Below are 18,591 nucleotides of genomic sequence, written 5' to 3'. Positions count from 1 at the left end.
CACTTTATTGTTTGTTTCTGACGGCAAACGGCGTTGTGCTGATTTGTTAGGATTGAGATTTTCGTTTGTGAGTATAAGCAAGCGTGCTGTTATTTGATTTTGTTGTCAGCAGCTGGGAATCAGTAGCTCACAGGATCATAATTTAGAGTAGAATCAGTGTGGCACAGGAATGTGTAGTTTTTAAATTCATTTGGGTCATAATTCGAGTGCATGCTTGCAAGAAGCAAAGCGCGTTTGCTTCAGAGTAGCGGAAGTATTTGTGTTTTGTTAGCCATGGATCCACGTCAAATTATTATCGGTGACCAAGCAGATATTACGCGGGATTCTCAGGTAAACGCGGTTGTGGACCGGGCAGAAATGTGGAACGTAGAACCTGCAGAGTATGACGACATGTCTCAGTCAGGTGACGAAAATGAACGGGAGACCGCAGCAGAACGAAATGTAGGCGCCGCTGGTACGAGACGCACCATCATTGAGACTGGCAGACCAGAATAACGAACGAAACGTCACAGAATGATGGAATCTCGTTAATCTAGTCCTGGAAGTGTTAGCGGTGGAGCTCAGCTTAAAGCTCTCTTGCAATTCATGCAAGAGGCAAAAAGGAAGAGACAAGAGGCTGAGAAAATGAGACGGGAGGAAGAGAGGAAAGACACAAATTCGTCATAGGAACGGTCACAGGTGGTATGGATGGAGTCAAGAAAGAGATCATAAGTATCCAAGAAGAGCTAGAGAATGTCAAGAAAACTACAGTAGAAATGCGTGAGGTCGCGGACCAGGCGGAGCGCGGTGCCAAAACAGCGGGATTGGTAGCACACGTAGCAAGAACGGACTCATCAGTGGCCAAAGAACAAGATAAATTAGCATGAACTGAGGTGTATAATACAAGAAAGGCATTTGCAACTCTTCAAAAGCAAGGCAAAAATATCGTTCAATAAATGCAGGAAATAATGAGTGAGGCTGCGACGCGAATCGAACAGCTAGAAATCAAACAGGCCGAAATCTCTGAAGTTTAAGATTAGTAGACCCAAGTCGCCGAGCAGCAAAACGAGTTGGCTAAGGACCTTCGGAAGCCACATGAGCGGGTCGCGCAATTGCAGACACAATCTCGTCCGGTAGAGCGCCATCGAGAGAATCACAGAAGTGAAGAAAAGGTTTTGCGACATTCCGAACCACAATATGAGGACACACCCCCTGAACATGGGCTAACGCAGCATGAATATTCTCCTGCCACGGCGAAGGATAAAACAGAAGATCATGTTTGGAATGGACTTAGAAGCGTCAGGATTCCGCAGTCCTGTCAAATACTTCGAATCTCTGGTCAGGAAGAATCGATTCTTGGATCAACCGTACAGTCTTATGGAAATTATAAGGAACTGCTACATTAAATCACCTTCACGTTACCATCAACTACTCATCGGTAGATGAAGCGACTCAATCGAAGCTTTCCAGAATGCGCTGTGCGAACTCGAGTATGTGAATGAAATTCAGAACTCGCGAGAAAGATGCAGAAATAATGACCGTAACTGGCCGGATTCGCCAGAGAGGAATGACGATGGACGAAATGGGGGAAAACATCATTCGAATCGAAACCAAAATTCAAACTTCAATGGGAATAGCCAGCCATCATGGGAAACTAGATGAAGACGAGGAAATTATAATCATAACAACAACAACTACCGATGAAACGGAAACTGGAGAGAGAAAAAGAACTCGAACCAGGATCAACAGGATTCTAGGAACCAACAGCAAAACAATACCAGGACATACAATGGTCAAGGACAATGGAATGGCCAACGTAGCGAATATGTGGAATTGAGGCCACCTAACCCATCGCAGAGGTCACGCAGAGAAAATTCTACCAGGAGTTGATACATAGCCACTGCGGACTCATCTCAAAACAATGCCGCAAATACTATCGGAACGAGCGATATTAACCTTCTACAGTACTAAGATCCAAGAGAACTGCAATGGGGAGAGAAGGTGCAGTATTTAAATAATCTCCATGGATGAAATGTTTAACGTAACGTAATTTATTGTTGACTTTGTGTTGCTTTTCCATTTGTTCTATTTCGGTGTTATTTTGTTTGCTTGTCATTTCCATTAGTTTTCGGAATGAGTCCTTGTTGAATGTGGTCAAATGAGTTGCGTAATTGTGACATCTTCACACCAGCATTCACTGGCAGGTGGCAGATCGAATTAAAATTCCGTTGACAGGTATATGTAATCACCAGTTGGCACTTTTCGTGGCATGCCAAACCCGGCGCTTTGCAGTACTGAGTACTCCAAACCACTGAGTACTGCTATCATTTCTTTGGACATCACAATTGTTGTCCGATCTCCGTAATCGAGCATCGTACTCTCTCATAGCATTCTCGTAGAAGAGCCTTCACAATTATCACCATGATCGATGAAATTGTTTCTGTATAGTTTCCGTGGTTTCTTGTCCAAGGGACGGATGTGCATCACTTTATGTTTTTCGTGATGTCTAGACGGTAAATCGTGCCATAGAGTATGTGTGTCTCTATTTTCGGATGTGTTTCGTGTGGTGTTAGCAGTCCGCACTTTGGGTGAGTGTCGACGCTAAGACTCAGCGTGCTGTGAGGACGTGCAACTCAATTTTCGGATGTGTTTCGTATGGTGTCAGCGGTCCACGCTTTGGGCGCGTGTCGATAGGTGTAGTATGAGCCATCGCCTGTCGTGCGATGCAGCCTGCCTCATGGTGGATTCTGGCCAGCGCCATGTGAAAGCCGTCGGCTAAATAATGTGTATGAGGAATTATCACGGACAAGTGCAAGTCATGGTAGAGTGGCGAACCCCGGATCCGGTATTAGGAAGCAGAAACGAAATGATGGACCATGGAAAAGACTTAAATTAGAAAAATATCTATATATTTAAATTTCAGTATGCTTTTGTTTCATTTCAAGCAGCAGCAGCGATCCTGACATGGGAGACAGGAGGCATCCTTATACTCTGTGAAATTACGGGTACACAATCATAAAGTGCCACTTCAAAGGTTTCAGGCAAATCACCAGCACCTGAATGAGTAGACGCACTTCCTGGCCACTTCGGCGTTAACAGACATCACCGGCGGACATTGAACAATAAAGGAGGAGCATACAAGGAATAAAATGCATGAAAATAAGCTTGGATAGTGTTAGTAAAGGCATAGGGAAGCACCCAAGTTAGTATTTAGTATTAGAAGAAGTCTGCACGTTTTTTTGAAGATCTAGAGGGAGCGCCAGCATAAAATTAGTGTACTTTACAGGAGTAGAACTAACCAAAAACTAACAAAAACACGTGCACACATAAACAGACACCTCATACCACATCATTTACGTCCATACTACGTTAACAGGGCCATGCAGTCATTAAATTTATATTTTGATTTGGGTCCTTAGTAATAAAATAAATATAAAAAAATATAGTACCTAAGAAAAACTGTATTCTTAATTATTTTCTTTTCTGTAAATTGCTTACATCAATGTAATGACTTTTGTGACCGAATATGGCACTTGAACCCACTTGAGGATTGTGCAGACTCCAGAACCAACATGGCAGACTGGACATGACGGCCTACAGCAGCCAGCGAAAGGCGAGCGAAGCACGCAGCCTCAATGACTCAGCTGTAGGACACATATCGCCAGCTGCACGAAGCAATCAGCGTAACGTACTGCCGCTCCGGCCTTGTCAGAGCATACAGATCTCAATCGCCACTTGCTCTAAGCTGCACCTATATTGAGAAACTTCTGTAGATTATCTATCAAAGTCCGTTCAACGTCAGATCAATTCAGATTGTGTTATCCACATTTTTAAGGCCAGAGTACTGTAACCTTCCCGAATATAAAAATATCCTGTACGAAATTGACTGAGTATCGATACTGATATATTTTGGACGTGAGCAGAGCTACGTCATGGCCCTGTGAAATCAACCTGAATGGACTGAAATATTTTTTCCTCATAATGGTGTCACCAGATAATGCTGTCTATATATATCTGCTCCTAAATCCCACAGCTTAGTGCAATGCTGGCCCATCTACTACTACTGAACAACATTTGTCTGAGATTGGCATTATTAGAAAAAAACTGACTTTGCTTGTTGACACAGCTGCATAGGTGGTACTCCGATTATTAAACAACACATGACTATGATCTGGGAAACTTTGTATAATATTTAAATTCAAGTAAATTACTAGTAAAAAATTATGTTCTGAAAAATATTATTATTGAAACCATTACATAAAAAATTTGAACATCACAAGTCTTACTTAATTAGTGCTGATAAACCGCAAAAAGATTGAAACAAATTGATATTAACATCTCAGACAGCAAATTTAAGTACGTACATGGCGATGAAGAATAATAAATTTTACCTTATATTACATGCCAATGAACTGCGCTGCACCAGCGGCCACTGCTGTTGCGACTGCTCCATGACAACGAACTAATACGACTGCTCTGTAGGAGCCAGCAATTATTACTGCCGACACTGCTCTGACCTGCGATTCTATTGTAGGAGAGATGTTTTATATCGCAGGCAGCGCGTGAGCAATACATCGAAATTACGTTTGCTCCAGTAGGGTAGTGAACAGAAAATCTTTTACATAATGAACCCCTTACATAATCCTCCACTGGGCGGAAAAAATTTGGGAGCGATGGTGAGTCAATTGGACTTTCCATGAGCAACAAATTTTTCTATTGCAAATAGATATGACATATTTAGTTTACTAAGTCTACAAAATGAGTTCTAGTAATTATTATACATATGTTTTACACAATTACAGAATATATATGAAATCACTGACAAATTATGTAAGTACTGAACATACAAAAGCAGTTGTGCATATTAAGAATGAGATGAAGTGTGCATGCACTCTTTAAGTCTTTAGCATCTTTATAAGAAGAAGGTAAGGAATTTAAAGGATTGCATCGTGGTTGCAGCACAGTGGGTTGCACATAGTTGTACTGAAAAGTCAATGGCCACTGCGGTCGCAGGTTCGAATCCTGCCTCGGGCATGGATGTGTGTGCTGTCCTTAGGTTAGTTAGGTTTAAGTAGTTCTAAGTTCTAGGGGACTGATGATCAAAGCAGCTAAGTCGCATAGTGCCCAGAGCCATTTGAAAAGTCCATATCTTTTCGCAGACGAACAACACCAGGTGTGACAATCTGAAGTTTTCCCCCCCGAAGCATTTATCAGTGTAGCCAAGACACTGAAATGTAGTATTAATGTTGTATGTTGCCTTTTGGTAGTACATTAGGTACACCAAACAGTAGGTCCATAATAACATGTCCGTTGGTCAAGGTGGTGGACAGCTTGATATGTCAACACCACATTCTTGTAGAATCCATAAACTTACATCAATGCAGTATTAGTGCTAAAGCCAAATAGAGTGCTCCATGACCATGAGGATGGGCAGGATATAGGAATGTCTCATTAATTGGTGATAATTGGGTCAGAGGTTGAAAGATAGATTTAGTCTTATAACATCTTTTAAGAAATTACGTCATTGACAACAATCCAAAGTAGCAAATTATAAGCCGAGTTTCGGTCACACAGCATATGTAAGTTAAGCTCATATGGGCGTTTCATTGACTGTTTTAAATTGATATATACTTGATGTGATATAATCACGAAAAATTTTTGTTACTCATTTTTGTGGCTTCAAGGAAGCTTCACATGAAAATTTTACAAAATTTTGTGACATTAAAACATTAAATAAGTGAATAAGTGTAACATATAAATTATCATTAGTAATCCTACATTCTTAGTTGGGGACGTGTTGGCACTAAGTGCCCTGACAATATTTCATTAAGTGATACAGATGATATACTAATCATTATTCAGAAATAGGAGCTATTACTTCATTAACCCTCGCAATTCTCCCTGTAATAATGTTATCTGAAGGGCCACATGCCTGTGGTTTCATGACTTTGTACTAAAATGATTGACGTTGAATTCACACTCACGACTGTCAAATTCTTTTGGCTTTATGATTGTTATTCAAGTTATTTATTGGTGGGATTGTGAGACTACCCCGCTTGGTATGAAACATCTTATTTTCTTATTTGCAAAAAAAGAAGATTTTAGGAATTGGTCATTCATCTTCTTTGTTGAGTTATGCCATAGATCCCATGTTTGATTTAGTTGCTGGTTACTATTGTTGAGTTGAATTTAACGTTCACTTTTGGGCTGACATTACACGAGTCAGAGTTTCATCTGCAAGTATGGATGTCCAAAGGACTTTCTAGCGAACAGACCATGGAAATTCTATACAATTCTCATGTCATTGACGATGAAAATGAATGGGACATTGATAATGATGTGAATGAATATATGGAACCTCTTGACAAAGACCATATCATAGTATCAGATGAAGCTGATGATGAAATATCAGAAGACACTACACATTCACGTGAACAAGTAGAAGAAGAAGAGAATGAGAAGAAGAAAACTAAGACATAGGAGATTTGTTTGTTTCTAGAAGTGGACTACAATTTTCTAGTGAACCACTAAAAACGTGGGCGGCGTCGACGTCGCAACAGTTTGAACGTAACACCTGGCCCAGTGATTAATGGAAAAACAATCAAAACCATAACAGAGTCATTTTTATTATTTACCTCACCGGATATCGTGAGGATTATTGTACAAGAAACGAGCAGAGAAGCCAAACAAGTAATTTCTTTGTGAAACGCAGCTCATTCTTGGAACAAATGGACATGGAGAGATATAAGTGCAACTGAAGTTTACTCTGTATTACCAATTCTAATAGGAGCTGGTCGAACTCATGGACGTTACACAAGTGCTTCCGATCTGTTGAGAGGTAATGTTGCCTTTCGGCAACCATTCTTTTCTGCTGCCATGTCTGTACTGAAATTCTTGCGATTTGACAACAAAGACACAAGAGCACAGAGAATTGAACAAAGGACAAGCTACAAGTCATTAGGATAGTGTTCGACAAATTGCAATCTAACTTGTGCAAGAACTTCTATCCTTATGAATATGTGACTACAGATGAACGATTAGCAACGTACCGAGGAATATGCCCTTTTAGGGTTTATATGAAGAGCCAGCCTGGCAAGTATGGTATTAAAATTTGGGTTTGTGCTGATGTGGAGACATCTTACTTATTACGGATCCAAATTTACACAGGAATGGTGGACAATACTTGGGAAGTGAATCGAGGACAGAGATCTGATGGAACCATCTCTGAATAACGGTCATGGTGAAACAACTGATAATTTTTTCACCAGTTTTCCGTTGGCTGCTGAACTACTAAAACGAAACACGATATTGGTTGGTACCTGGCGTTCCAATAAGAAAGAGATTCCGAAGGAATTCTGGCCAAACAGAAAGAGAGAAGTTCTCTCTTCAATGTTTGGTTTCACAAATGACTTGACCCTAGTTTCCTGTGCTCCAAACAATGGAAAGGCAGTAATACTACTCTCTACTCAGCATAATGAGAGACAAGTGAGTGGTGAAGAAAGTGAACAGAAACCCGAAATCATACTGCACTACAACAAAACCAAAGCTGCTGTAGATAATGGGGACAAAATGACAAGAGAATACAGTTGTGTTAGAGGAATGAGGCGGTGGCCAATGAGAATCTTCATCGAAATGATAGATATTGCAGCACTGAACGCATATATTCTGTACACTCAAAGATTTCCTGAATGGCAGAAGAATAACCGAAGCCGACGTAAACTCTTCACGAGCGAACTGGCATTTGGACTCAGCAAAGGCAACATGGAAGAAAGAGCCAAAAATATCAACGATCTTCATAAAGATGTAAAAGACGCACTGAAAGCTTATGGTGTTGCAATTCCTACAGCAGTGATCCAGCCCCAGTGTCCCACGTTACCAACGCCACAACGATGTCAAGATTGCAAGAGAAACGAAGATCGGAAAACAAGATTCTGTTGTGTAACGTGCAAGAAACCTGTTTGTAATATACACAAAGAAGAAATTGTTACTGTGGAGTGCATGCAGCGCAAAAATGTACTTGACTGAAAAGTTGAAAAAAGTCTTGCATTATTTTACTGCAGTGACTGTTGAGGCACATAGATTACTAATTTTCTGTTCGCTGAGTACTGAATTTAGTGAAAGATATAAAAATTTGTTTGTACTTTATATCTCTGAGCTGATTAAATACTACTAATAACCTGAAAAGCTGTTTTCCAATACTAAATAAACCCATTCAATGGAAATAACAAAATCTGAGAACAATTATTACAATAAAACATAAAACTCTTTTGGGGTGGTCCAAATACCCAGCTTGGTAAAATAGAGGTGTGAAACAGCTTTGTAATGCGAGAGTTAATGGGGATCACTACTGGTGATTTTACATTCTTAGCTTAGGAAGTGTTAGCACTCAGTGGCCTGTCATTATCTCATTAAGTGATACAGATGATGTACAAATCATTATTCAGAAATACGAGGTCTTACATCATTAATGGGGTCAATACTGGTAATTTAAATTCTTAACTGAAGAAGTGTTGGCACTCAGTGGCCTGTCAATATTTCATTCAGTGATACAGATGATACGCAAATCATTATTCAGAAACAGGTGTTATTACATATAGCATTTAGCTGATAGTAAGTACATATAATATTGTGCAAGTGACATAAGAGATGCCTAAAACGTATAACATTTAACCTAGTGAGCAAGGTGCTTAGCATAGTGATATAACAGGTAATGGAAACAACGTGTTGCTCACGTTGCTGGGCGGTGCATCCGGTACTGTATCTACTCAAATTCTTTCTGATGTGCTGTTATTTGCGGGATGATGGTGTGGCATTTCAATTATCTGTACTGTTCTGTTACTTCGTCCTGACGCATTGAGGATGACATCGGCTGACTGGTACAGCCATGATAAGTGGATGTGGATGATTCTGCGGCTGACAAAACCTACTGTTATTAAATGTGCGTTGGAAACTGTGCTCGTTGCATTTACGTTTGTTCTGATAGTTACTGTTATAGGGCGCTTTGCGATAAGAGTTGAAATGATAGGTTTTCTGTACGTACTGGTTTCCTTGTTGCTGAGCGTTACCGCTCGAAGGAGCCGATGCTATATGTGTAGGTGGCGTAACATTAAAGTTTGGGTGACCTTGGAAATTGCGTTGTTTGTTAGGTATGCTAACTGGCTGGTTTTGTTGCTGTTGTGGGGAAAAGCCTCGATTGTTGCCACAATGTGTATGCGGTTGCTGATAGTTTTGTACATATTCATGATTAAAATTCTGTCTGTCATTAAAGTTGCGCTGGTAGTTATTGTCATTTCGGGAAGGTCTAGCTCCTTTGCTATTAAAATAGCGTGGCTGGTCATAGTTACCATATACCTGCTGGCCTTGGTTATTCTGTGGAATATTTTTATTTATGAATGAATAATATGACTGCTGGACTTCCGAAAACTGTAATAAATCTCTAAATGCCGAAATATTATTTTTCTGTTGTCCAGCTAAGAGCGATAGTCGTTACGATCGTGGTAATTTCGAAATACATAGCTGAATTAGTGCTGACTCGCTGTATGGTTCGCATAAATATTGGTTTTGCTGTGCCATATGTTCAAAAAATTGCGTTATAGTGGAAAAATTTTTAGTTCTCATAATTCAGTAAGCTAATTCACTGATCCTTGATAACGCGCTGTGACGTTATCGATCAATACACGGACAGAAAACCATTCTGAAATTCTGCTACTGAGTATCATTGTCTCGCCATTGGTCTCATTCGAGTTGCCGGTTCACCTGCCAAAAAGCTGCAAATAAATTTTAGCTTGTGTGTCACAGGCCAAGTTGGTGGAAATGCAAAAGCAAATTGTTGTATCCAATCCAAGAGGTGGATTTGTGTTCTGTCATTCTTAAATATCTAAAATTTTCTAACTGATTAAAAGTGCTTGGAGTCAAAAGTATCGTCTCTTAATGTCACAGCAAGATTAGGGTAGTATAAGAATCTGTTTGTCTGCATCTGTTCGGAATCTAAGTCATGTACTCTCTGTACTCTACCTAAGTTGTGTTGGCTGTGGGAGTGTGACAAATGTTCAGAATGTGGCTAATGCTGTAAGATGTTAGAGGCTGAAATATAATTCATTTCTGCCACTTCGTGCTGTAAAGATGACATTTTTCGATGTAGAATATTATTGGATGTACCTAATTCACTGATTGTTTGTTGCATATTTTCAAATTCTGGTGTTTGATTGAAGGAAACTGGTGACTTATCGGCTGATTTAGTGTCATTATTGTTCTCGATAGCGTCAACTCTACCAGCTAATTCATCATATTTTTCTGTTAGTTCCTTTAACCTGATTGTCATTTCTGGCGTCACGAGCATTTTTTGCTTATGCATTTTATACGTAGTTTTATTTAATTTATTAACCATGGACCTTGCCGTTTTGGTGGGGAGGCTTGCGTGCCTCAGCGATACAGATGGCCATACCGTAGGTGCAACCACAACGGAGGGGTATCTGTTGAGAGGCCAGACAAACATGTGGTTCCTGAAGAGGGGCAGCAGCCTTTTCAGTAGTTGCAGGGGCAACAGTCTGGATGATTGACTGATCTGGCCTTGTAACATGAACCAAAACGGCCTTGCTGTGCTGGTACTGCGAACGGCTGAAAGCAAGGGGAAACTACAGCCGCAATTTTTCCCGTGGACATGCAGCTTTACTGTATGATTAAATGATGATGGCGTCCTCTTGGGTAAAATATTCCGGAGGTAAAATAGTCCCCCATTCGGATCTCCGGGCGGGGACTACTCAAGAGGGCGTCGTTATCAGGAGAAAGAAAACTGGCATTCTACGGATCGGAGCGTGGAATGTCAGATCCCTTAATCGGGCAGGTAGGTTAGAAAATTTAAAAAGGGAAATGGATAGGTTACAGTTAGATATAGTGGGAATTAGTGAAGTTCGGTGGCAGGAGGAACAAGACTTTTGGCCAGGTGATTACAGGGTTATAAATACAAACAGCATAGTGAACGCATTATTGTGGCCAAGATAGACACAAAGCCCATGCCTACTACGTTAGTACAAGTTTATATGCCAACTAGCTCTGCAGATGATGAAGAAATTGATGAAATGTATGACGAGATAAAAGAAATTATTCCGGTAGTGAAGGGAGACGAAAATTTAATAGTCATGGGTGACTGGAATTCGTCAGTAGGAAAAGGGAGAGAAGGAAACATAGTAGGTGAATATAGATTGGGGGGAAGAAATGAAAGAGGAAGCCGCCTTGTAGAATTTTGCACAGAGCATAACTTAATCATAGCTAACACTTGGTTCAAGAATCATGAAAGAAGGTTGTATACCTGGAAGAATCCTGGAGATACTAAAAGGTATCAGATAGATTATATAATGGTAAGACAGAGATTTAGGAACCAGGTTTTAAATTGTAAGACATTTCCAGGGGCAGATGTGGATTCTGACCACAATATATTGGTTATGAACTGCAGATTGAAACTGAAGAAACTGCAAAAAGGCGGGAATTTAAGGAGATGGGACCTGGATAAACTGAAAGAACCAGAGGTTGTACAGAGTTTCAGGGAAAGCATAAGGGAACAATTGACAGGAATGGGGGAAAGAAACACAGTAGAAGAAGAATGGGTAGCTCTGAGGGATGAAGTAGTGAAGGCAGCAGAGGACAAAGTAGGTAAAAAGACGAGGGCTATCTTTGGGTAACAGAAGAAATATTGAATTTAATTGATGAAAGGAGAAAATATAAAAATGCAGTAAATGAAGCAAGCAAAAAGGAATACAAAAGTCTCAAAAATGAGATCGACAGGAAGTGCAAAATGGCTAAGCAGGGATGGCTAGAGGACAAATGTAAGGATGTAGAGGCTTATCTCACTAGGGGTAAGATAGATACTGCCTACAGGAAAATTAAAGAGACCTTTGGAGAGAAGAGAACCACTTGTATGAATATCAAGAGCTCAGTTGGCAACCCAGTTCTAAGCAAAGAAGGGAAGGCAGAAAGGTGGAAGGAGTATATAGAAGGTTTATACAAGGGCGATGTACTTCAGGACAATATTATGGAAATGGAAGAGGATGTAGATGAAGATGAAATGGGAGATAAGATACTGCGTGAAGAGTTTGACAGAACACTGAAAGACCTGAGTCGAAACAAGGCCCCGGGAGTAGACAAGATTCCATTAGAACTACTGATAGCCTTGGAAGAGCCAGTCATGACAAAACTCTACCATCTGGTGAGCAAGATGTATGAGACAGGCGAAATACCCACAGACTTCAAGAAGAATATAATAATTCCAATCCCAAAGAAAGCAGGTGTTGACAGATGTGAAAATTACCGAACTATCAGTTTAATAAGTCACAGCTGCAAAATACTAACGCGAATTCTTTACAGACGAATGGAAAAACTGGTAGAAGCGGACCTCGGGGAAGATCAGTTTGGATTCCGTAGAAATGTTGGAACACGTGAGGCAATACTAACCTTACGACTTATCTCAGAAGAAAGATTAAGAAAAGGCAAACCTACGTTTCTAGCATTTGTAGACTTAGAGAAAGCTTTTGACAACGTTAACTGGAATACTCTCTTTCATATTCTGAAGGTGGCAGGGGTAAAATACAGGGAGCGAAAGGCTATTTACAATTTGTACAGAAACCAGATGGCAGTTACAAGAGTCGAGGGGCATGAAAGGGAAGCAGTGGTTGGGAAAGGAGTGAGACAGGGTTGTAGCCTCTCCCCGATGTTATTCAATCTGTATATTGAGCAAGCAGTAAAGGAAACAAAAGAAAAATTCGATGTAGGTATTAAAATCCATGGAGAAGAGATAAAAACTTTGAGGTTCGCCGATGACATTGTAATTCTGTCAGAGACAGCAAAGGACTTGGAAGAGCAGTTGAACGGAATGGACAGTGTCTTGAAAGGGGGATATAAGATGAACATCAACAAAAGCAAAACAAGGATAATGGAATGTAGTCTAATTAAATCGGGTGATGCCGAGGGGATTAGATTAGGAAATGAGACACTTAAAGTAGTAAAGGATTTTTGCTATTTAGGGAGTAAAATAACTGATGATGGTCGAAGTAGAGAGGATATAAAATGTAGACTGGCAATGGCAAGGAAATCGTTTCTGAAGAAGAGAAATTTGTTAACATCGAGTATAGATTTAAGTGTCAGGAAGTCGTATCTGAAAGTATTTGTATGGAGTGTAGCCATGTATGGAAGTGAAACATGGACGATAACCAGTTTGGACAGGAAGAGAATAGAAGCTTTCGAAATGTGGTGCTACAGAAGAATGCTGAAGATAAGGTGGGTAGATCACGTAACTAATGAGGAGGTATTGAATAGGATTGGGGAGAAGAGAAGTTTGTGGCACAACTTGTTTAGAAGAAGGGATCGGTTGGTAGGACATGTTTTGAGGCATCAAGGGATCACAAATTTAGCATTGGAGGGCAGCGTGGAGGGTAAAAGTCGTAGAGGGAGACCAGGAGATCAATACACTAAACAGATTCAGAAGGATGTAGGTTGCAGTAGGTACTGGGAGATGAAGAAGCTTGCACAGGATAGAGTAGCATGGAGAGCTGCATCAAACCAGTCTCAGGACTGAACACCACAACAACAACAACGTCTGGTTTACTGGCATCGGGATTCTGGACTTATTCCAATTGTTCAATTCTACTAGTGAATGTCTGAAAGTCTTCTGTGTATTTATTTCCTAAGGTATGAATATAAGTGTCTGCTTTTGTTTTCAAATCGGTAAGTTCATTCTGTAATTCTGTAGCAATGTTGGTGTCTACGCATGTTTTTGCTTTCGCAAAGAACTTACACTTGTCTTCCTGTCTCTGTGTAGTAACTGTTCGCATAACTTGTTTCTTTACTTTGTTCTGTTCTTGTCTGAATTTGTTGTAACGCGTTTCGCTGTTTTGTAGGTGGTAATTAAAACGTTCGTCAATGGGTGTTCTGTTGTTCAAATTTCTATTCAACATAGGCATACAAAGTGAGTGAAATTCTGCTGATACTGCTTTAAGCTCGTCGTGCAACTCTGTTGCATCTTCTGAACATTGATTTGCGACTGCATTGATTTCATCTCTTAGTAATTTTGTCGTAGCTTCAAGTGTGTTGCGTATCTCTTGTGCAACGGATCTGATTTCCTCACTACTATTCCTAGCACAAACCTTAATTTTCTCACGTAGCTGTTTTTTAGATTCATTACATTGCTTGGCAACGGCTGCAATCTATTCAGCAAGCTGTTCAATATAGGTGTTCAGTTTTTCGTTAATGAGTTTGAAATTTTCATTGGATTGTTTGATTGATCTGTCGTATTTTCCATCCGACTGATGGTGGCATTTGTTAAGTTGCTTATAATTGTTGTCTTGTATTTCACTCAACTGCTTGAAACTTTCATCGGTTTGTTTGATCGACCGGCCACGTTTTCCATCCAGCTGTTTGAAATTTTCGTCAAGTTGTAGCAATACTGCCATAATTTGATCAACGTCAACATCTACCACTCTGTTTTTAATGCTGTGTGACAGTGTATCTGCATTTGATACTTGTTCTGTAACCATTTCGTCATTGTCTGATTCATGAAATGTTCTCCGGAATGGTTGTGCACTGTTGGTCACGACATCGGAACCAAATAAATCTGACGTATTTTGAGTAAATTGCTCGTTATCATTAGTAACATTTAGCTCCTCACTGTGTAAATTCTGCACATCCGATGTGTGAAACTGGGCAACGTTCGCTGTATTTCAACACAGCACATCATCATTTATTGTTACATTTACTGTGGACATAATTAAATCTGTTGGCTCATCGTTTGAATTTGAAATGTTACTTACGGTTGACATGCACTGATTATCTAAGGCTGAAGAATTAGAACTGTGAGACTGAATATCTCTAGTATTATCAGTTAAACTACTCAAATCGGCGTTTTGATTCATTGCACTTCTCGATGTAATATTTGCAGGTTTTCGCAGCATTTTCATATGTCAAAGTGAAAGTCGTGAGCTCTATCTTCTTATCTCATGTTTTCTGCTGAAAATCTCGTGCTTGTACTCTTGTTAACTTTACTATTACAGAGATCGCCAAAATTTTATTTATTTTTATTGGTCCTGTGCGCAACAAATAGCTTACTTGTCCTTGACACCTGAAAACCAAAGAAGTCTGCGTACGTCTACACTGTTTCCATGAATGACTCCCTTTCATTTGGTCTTTAATAATGGCAAGGTTGGACAAACAGATGCCTGCTCACACTTCTTAAACATTGTCTCGCTAATTACATTCAAAGGGCTGCCAGAATCAAGTACAGCTGAAAGTAGAATATTTCCTACCGAGATTTTTATAATTGGATGATTATACATAATTTCGCTGTTGTCATTTTGTTGTAATACTATGTCCTCCAGTCCAACAAAGTTAACATAATTTGTGTGTCAGGTTTCCGCCGATACAAACTGTTCGTATGTAGTCCTTGTTGCTAGCCATTGTTGTGGTCTGATTTCTACATTGTCGCCACGCTCTAAATTCGAATTTCTGTGATCCTGCCAATTTTGATTTGTCCCCTCATCATAGCTGTTTTGGTTCTCATAATTGTTATGACATAATTATCACGTGGGCTTGATGCGATGTATTCTGCATGAGACCGCGTTCCGAATTGTAATTTGAGTGTCCGCGCCAATTTCGGTTGTCTCTACCGCGACCATTCCTTCTAAAATAATTTTGTTTTCCATAACGCCTTAGCTCTCGCGGTCCGCAGTCCCTATTACTGTACTGAGAGTTCCTATGATCATTAAAAATCATTTCTCTGGCATCTATGGTCTGTGTAATTTTCGTGTCCGCGCTTATTTCGGTTGTCTCTACCGTGACCATTCCTTCTAAAATAATTGTCATTTCCACAACGCCTCTGCTTTCGCGTTCCGCGATCTCTATTGCTGTACTTAAAGTTGCTGTGATTATAAAAATCATTTCCCTGGCGTCTATGATCTGTGTTATACGGTTGATGCCGCATATCGCGCCTATCTTCTTCCGCCCTGTACGCGTGAGGTTCGTCCGAGTTCCATAGGCGTTTACGGTCACGCCGCGGATTATTATTTTCCCAATACTGAGTACTATTATCTCTTTGTGTTTTTTCATAGTTGTCAAATTCTAATTCTTGCAAAAGACCTTGGAATGCCTCCAAGTCGTCTTTGCACCTACCTGCCAAAATTATGTTGCGTAATCTGATTGGCAGTTTTGTCAAACAGATACGAATTAATTTCGACTGACTGTACGGATTCGTTAAATATCTGTTCATGTGCATCATGTTTCCAAAATGTTGCACTGGAGTTGAAAATTTCGACTGCTCATAACTTTGCATCATAATGATGTAATGTTTTACACGATCTTGTGTAGTCTCTGGCCAGTAAGCAGATAAGAATGCGTGATAAAAATCACCATATGTGTGACAATCACGTACTATTGAGTGGGTTCTTGTTGCAGGCTCTCCTTCAAGATAACTGCAAATGAATTCCAGTTTGTGGCCAATTTGCCATGTTCGTGGTAAAGAATATTCAAATTGTTGTAACCACTCTCGAGGGTGGATTTCGTGACTAGCATTCCGAAAAATTTTAAATTTCCTAACTGTGAGTAAATGCTTATAGTCAAACTCCTCATTTTTCTTAGCGGATGAGTTTTCTTTTACAGCATGACTCACGTTTCCTTCATTACGTCCCGCAAACGTGTCATATCCGCTAGAAAAGTGGTCGGCATTTCCATAATTAACGCGCTCATTGTCGTTACCAATTTGGTAATTATCGGATCTACTGCGATCGATCTTTTCTTCGATGCTGGTAAGCTGTTCCTGTACATTTTTCACGTCACGTTTGTTTTGCTGATTAATTGTCATCTGCCCTTGTTTAAAACGTTGCAGAGACTGAAATTCTTCGGTATCCGCGAGCGGTACTGGCTGAGTGTCATCTGACCTCGTCTCTAACCCGCTACTCAGTCCCGTCACTTTCATGGATAATTCATCTACCTGTTTAGCTACTGTCGTTAGTTGAGTTTCTATCTTTGAAACTTCATTGGTGGTCTGTAATTACAATGACTCAACATTTTTCGCTAATTCCTCTACTTGCAGTTCTTGTTGCGACGTCTGTCGTTTCACTTCAACAATATAAACATTTTGTGCGTGATCCAGTCGGGATACAAGATTATTAATATCTAATTTGAATTCCTCACGTAGCTGACTGTTCAACTGACTAGTCATTTCTTCAAATTTACTAATTAAATTGTAATTCACCTCACCCCGAAACAATGTGAGATTCTCGTTAATTTCGTTCTGAAGCGATTTGAAATTCTTTGCATTATTGTCATTAAATTCAGTGAGTTTACTATTAAACTCATGAGTTTACTCTCTTGTATGTCATTAAATGCAGTGAGTTTACTAAGTAATAATTGTAAAACATGATTACTGGAGGCAGGGAGCACAACGATACTCTTCTCTGTTAAAGCAGAAGCAGTACCTGCATTTCCACTAACAGAAGGAAAAGCAAAATTACTCCGCTCTATCGGAGCGGCAACCAGACCTGGATTACCACAGAAATTGGAGAAAACGAAATTACTCAGCACTTTTGAGGCGGAAGCAACGCTGGAATTATATATATATATATATATATATATATATATATATATATATATATATATATATATCCTGTACTAAATTGACTGCGTATTGAAACTGATAAATTTTGGACGTGAGCAGCGCTACGTCACGGCTCTGTGAAATCAACCTAAATAAACTGAAATATTCTTACCTCATAATGGTGTCGCCAGATAACGCTGTCTATATATCTGCTCCTAAATGGCACACCTTAGTGCAATGCTGGCCCTTCTACTACTACTGAACAACATTTGTCTGAGATTTTCATTATTAGAAGGAAATTTACTTTGCTTGTTGCCACAGCCACATAGCTGGTCCTCTGATTGTTAAACAACACGTGACTATGATCTTGGAAAATTTGTAAAATATTTAAATTCAAGTAAATTACTGGTAAAAGTTATGTTCTGAAAAATATAATTATTGAAAACATTTCTGCAAACCATTACATAATAAATTTGAACACTACAAGTCTTACTTAATTAGTGCTGACAAATCGCAAAAACACTGAAACAAAATCACATTAACATCTCAGACAGCAAACATTAGTACACGCATGGTGCTGAAGAATAATGAAGTTTACCTTAGACTGCATGTCAATGAACTGCGCTGCACCAGCAGCCACTGCTGTTGCGACTGCTCCATGACAACGAATTACTGCGACTGCTCTGTAGGAGCCAGCGATTATAACCTCTGACACTGCTCTGACCTGCGATTCTATTGCAGCAGAGATGTTGTATATCGCAGACAGCTCGTGAGCAATACATCGAAATTACATTTCCTCCAGTAGGGTAGTGAACAGTAAACCTCTTAGATAATGAGCCCCTTACAGTACCTGACTCATTTCTGCCACTGAGGATCCTTGTCCATTGCGGTTTTAAGCCAACTGTTAGTTATTGCGGTTTACAATCAAAAATTGTTTAGCATGTTTATGTCTGTCTTTGTTTTGCGAAGATAAATGTTGTTAGTAAACCAGATTTTGCATACATTCTCAATCATTTTATATAACAGCCCCACGGTTT

This window comes from Schistocerca americana, chromosome 3, assembly GCF_021461395.2.
Source record: "Schistocerca americana isolate TAMUIC-IGC-003095 chromosome 3, iqSchAmer2.1, whole genome shotgun sequence".
Lineage (NCBI taxonomy): Eukaryota > Metazoa > Arthropoda > Insecta > Orthoptera > Acrididae > Schistocerca > Schistocerca americana.
Note: the sequence above shows the minus strand (reverse complement) of the source record.